This window comes from Monodelphis domestica, chromosome 5 (assembly GCF_027887165.1).
Source record: "Monodelphis domestica isolate mMonDom1 chromosome 5, mMonDom1.pri, whole genome shotgun sequence".
NCBI lineage: Eukaryota > Metazoa > Chordata > Mammalia > Didelphimorphia > Didelphidae > Monodelphis > Monodelphis domestica.
In genome coordinates, this window is record NC_077231.1 from 318,637,456 (window position 1) to 318,642,327 (window position 4,872).

General features: G+C 41.8%; 1 non-coding gene across 1 annotated transcript; it reads left to right on the plus strand.

Moving 5' to 3' along the window:
- The first annotated feature begins 212 nt into the window (after positions 1–212).
- Positions 213–340, plus strand: LOC130454833 (U6atac minor spliceosomal RNA). Its single transcript, XR_008912628.1, has one exon. It is a non-coding gene; the product is annotated as a U6atac minor spliceosomal RNA (small nuclear RNA).
- The last annotated feature ends 4,532 nt before the right edge of the window (positions 341–4,872 follow it).

A 4,872-nucleotide genomic window follows, 5' to 3' on the forward strand; every position in this document is an offset into this window, starting at 1 on the left:
AAATATTTATTAAGAACTACTATGCATGCATCAGGCACTGTGCTAAGCTCTGGAGATACAAAAAAAAGGCAAAAGACAGCTCTTGCTCTCAAAGATCTTACAGTCTAATTGGGGAAAATATGCAAATTATATATATATATACATATATAAATATAATGACCCATATAAAGAATAAATAGGCATTAATAAACAGGGGGAGGGATTAAGAGGGGATGTTGTATGAAGGTAGAGAAAAGTAGCACAACCCTTGAAGAGAATGGAAGGAGTCCCGATGGCCTTTAGAACACACATATGGTTCTGGCATCATTGCCTACTCTGTGGCATCAAACCATGTTTTTGGCAATACCACTGTGAAGTTGGAGGAGATTAAGGAAAAGAGGAAAGAGGAAAGGATCCATTTGTACAAAGATATTTACAGCAGTTTGTTGTGTTAGCAAAGTGTTGGAAATGGAGGGGATGCCCATCAATCAGCGAATGCTGAACATGTTGTGGTATACGATTGTCATGGAATACTCTTGTGTTATGAGGACGATTTTGGAAAAATCTGGAAAGACCTACATGAGCTGATACAAAGTGAAGTGACCATTACACAAAGAGTAACTGCACTATTGTACAATGAACACTTGTGAATGACAGCTTTTGCCAGGAATACAATGATCTAAATCCTGGAAGACTCCTGACCAAAAATGCCATCTGCTTCCAGAGAAAGAACCGATGGCAGCTGAGGACAGACCAAGGGGTACTCCATTTCACTTCCTTCCTTTTTCTTAGTTCTCTTCCACAAAGTGACAAAGGTGGGAAAATGTTTTACCTTATTGCTCCTATAAAATCTGCATCGGATTGCTTGTCATCTCAGGGAAGGGACGGGAGAGAGGAAGAGGGAATGGAGAATCTGGCTCAGCATTTTTAACCAAATGAAAGTTAAGATTGTTTCTATACACAATTAAGGAAAAAATAAAATATTTTAAAAATAATTACGAGGAGTTGGGAAAGGCTTCCTGTAGAAGAAAGGATTGACTGTCTGGACTAGTCCCCTAATCCTTTAGCAGACTTTACTAATGAAAATTTCCCCCCTCTGAAACATTCTTCACATGCACCAGGCTCACCTTTCTCATACGTATCTGTGGTCATATCACTCTCCTCCCCAAAGTCTTTAAAGTGCTACTTCTTGTCCGTCCCATGAAAGCCCAATCCCCTTTGCCTAGCATTCAAGAACCTCAGCAGTCTAGTCTACCCCGTCTTTCAAACATTATCACATCCTCATACCTGCAATGCCCTCACCTAGCCCAGAGTCTAGAACCTAGAGTCTGTCCAGAGGCTGTGGTCAGCTGCTCTCAGTGAGGAGTTAAGCCCAAGTGAATTACCTGATCCTGGACCAGGCATGGCTTCACACTAAGAGAGTGGTTTCTGCCATCAAGAGAGCCATTTTGTCCATCAGTTTTGCCATATTCATAAGCAAAGGAAAATGGGGTGACAGTTTTGTACCAGTTGCTTTAAACTGGAACCCTGATTCGCAGGGACAGAGAGAGTGGAGGAGAGATTGATTTCCAGTTATAGGTCTGTTATGTACAGTTTCTCAGTAAATATCTTTTTTAAAGTAACTCTGTTTGGGATGACATTGGATGCTGGGGTGCACAACAATGGTATGGATGATTCTGAAGGGATATTAGCTGGCACTGTTTGGATGACATTGAGGATAAAAAATGGCCAATGAGATAGTGTAGAACACACCAGAATGGGTGCTCCTGCTGATAGCATTAGGGAAGACCCGAAAACCATGAGCATAGGAGATGCAGCCTTCTTACTGATTACCTGATTCATCTGTATCAGCACAAGTTGGGATAAGGATGTGCAGCATCGAATTGGATTAGATGAAGTCTTGCTCTCTATAATTGAATCCAACGATACTGGGGTCTAATTGCTATAGATGTATTGGTAGAGGGGGTAAGCGTTTCCTTTTGTCTCCCCTCCACTCCCGAAATGCATTCATGGCCTTTCCTGGCCTGGGTTGCAGGTCTCACCCTTTTTGTTTTCCTTTTTAGCTTTGGATTTGCATTATGCCTTCTTGACCAATCCAACAAACAGGAATATTTCCACATAGAAATGAAGGGAAAAGAGGATTGGATATGGAGTGGTGAACATCTCTTATGGACTGTTGACTTTTCTCAAGGATGTAATTAATTGATCACCTCAGATTCCAAGCTGTTCACTCTTCTGTGTTTCCCCTTACACCCCTGGTGTTTTCTTCTGGACTTTAACATAGACATGCCAATGAACAAGGCTGCTTTTGGAACCTCCCTTTCTCTGATGAGCTGGAAACGATGCTAAATGGGTTGTCCCAGTGTGGAGAGTAGGGCATAGCCCCTCAAAGTGCAGGAGCCAGTGGTGGCCAACGCCATAGCAGAACTGCCTAGAAGTGACACACAATAAAGAAAGGGGAAGCCATCTAAAAGAGAAGTGAAAGGGGCTAAGGGAGAAATGTCTGGGAGGAACAGAGCTCGGTTCACCAATATTTATAGTTAGAGAATCTTTTGTTTTGAATTGCCAAGTAATTAGCAACTTCAACTGCCTAGAGCAAATGTCCGGTGGAAATGCCCAGTGCTCTCCATTTACAGGTGGCTTTCCATCAACGTCCTTTAGGTGAACCCAAAAGGACTTTTGGAAACAAAAAACATATAAGCGCCTTGACATGGCAGAGAAAGAGAAAAACTAACCCAAGTTTCGTGCAGTATCTCGCAGGCTGACAAACAAAACTTTGGGGCATTTGATCGTCTCAAGCTACGAGCTTGAAGTGGTTTTCACAAGTCATTTGGCCCCCAAATTCTTCCAGGTCTGATCGAAGACAAGCCGATCAATGCTTTGGATGTATCCCTGCCATCTCTCTCCATAGAGAGGAGAGGAGGGGGCGTTGAAGAGAACAGGAGCCACAGATGGTCTTGCTCAGCTGCTAGTATGACCATTGAGCTTCCCAGGAAAGAGGAAGGGGAGGGAGCTGAGGCATCCTCCCAGTTATTTACTTTCCCAGCCTCTATTTCCTTATCTATAAAATGGGCCTATTAGGATCTCTTTGCCAGGGTTGTTGAGGGCTTTAACTGAGGCATATACATAGATCATTTTGCAAACCTTAAAATGCTATATTAAGCTTAACTATGATTATTTGAGCCTCGTGACAGTCTAGTGAGCTAGGACTGTTCTTTCTGCATCTGGACCTGTGATATCCTCTGGAAGGGACTGGCACACTATGGAAACTCCCTCTACAGAGGCTGGCTGTCACCTGCTCTTCCATTTTTAATTAGAGAGAGCCCCTTGGGGTTTCAGTGACTGGTCCAGGGTGACTTCCCAACCTGGCTACCTCGCATACAGACAGGTAATGGGACAGGAAATAGAACTTCACTTACAGAAAAGGAATCGGCTTGTCAGATGGAAACATCATTTTTGAGTCTGATTTCCTAGCATAGGCAGACCAAGTGCGACCATCAGGACTTTGGGGCACAGTCATCACCTCTTCCTTGAATTATGCTGGCATTAAAACAAATCCTAAAGATGCATTGCTTGTTCCTTTTAGTTATTCTGTTGGCGACATGGTAGTCTGCTGCAGAAACATTTTAGGAAGCCACTAAAGCTGAACTGGAGAAAAAATATTTGGGGGATAATGACTACACACATTTGAACCCAGGTACCATGACTCTGAATGCAGCATGTTTCTATTATCCAAAAGATTAAATGCCTTACAGGTATGGCATGGAAAATACCACTGTGATTGGAGAAAAGGGTTTGGCTCCTTTTAGATTTGACAAGAGTCAAGAAATATCCTCTTATCCCATCTCTCCACTCTTCCAAAATCACCAGTGAATGACCATTACCTCTGAAACACCATCCAAGCCCTTCTGCCCATCGTTTGAGGCTATCACTTGGCCTCTAAATAGCTCTAGGACCTACTATGTGCCAGGAATCATGCTAAGGGCTTTATGAGTATTGCCTCATTTGACCCATATAACAACCCTGGGAGGTAGGTGCTTTTATTATTATTTTAAATACTATTTTATTCCCCCCATTACACATAAAACAATTTTTAACATTCATTTTTCATTTTAACATTCCAAATTTTCTTCCTCCTTCTCTACCTCCCTGAGATGCTAAGGCATCTGTTAAAGACTTTCCATGCACAATCAAATAAAACATTTTTCCATATTAGTCATTTTGTGGAAGAGATCTCAATGAAAATAAAAATAATTCAAAAGAAAGTGATGTATGGGGTGTTTCTGCCTGCATTCATCCTCTTTCTGTTCTGTCTCAGAGGGCAGATGGGGTGTCTTTCATTGCCGAGAATATCTCAGTCATTCACAGTTGTTTGTCCAAAAAATTGCTCTCATTGTGTACGATGTTCTGATGCTGATCACTTTGCTTTGCATCAGTACGTGTAAATCTTTACAGATTTTTCTAGAAGCATCCTGCTTGTCATTTCTTATAGCACAATAGTACCTATCACAGTCATATACCACAATTTGTTCAGCTATCACCCCTTAAAGGGCAATCCCTCAATTTCTAATTCTTTACTACCACAAAAAGAACTGCAGTACATATTTTTGTACAAATAAGTTTTCTCTCTCCTCTCTCTCTCTCTCTCTCTCTCTCTCTCTCTCTCTCTCTCTCTCTGTTTTTGTCCTCTTGGGATACAGGATAAGTGTTGTTAGTATTCCCATTTTTACAGAAAAGGAAACTGAAGCCAATAGAGGTTAAATGACTAGCTCAGGGTCTTACAGCAAGGTAGTGTTTGAGTCTGAATTTGAATCCAGGTCTTTCTGACTCTAGCGCTAGTTCTATAAACACTGGGACTCCAGCTGTCTCTCATAACATCTCTCCATTAGCCAA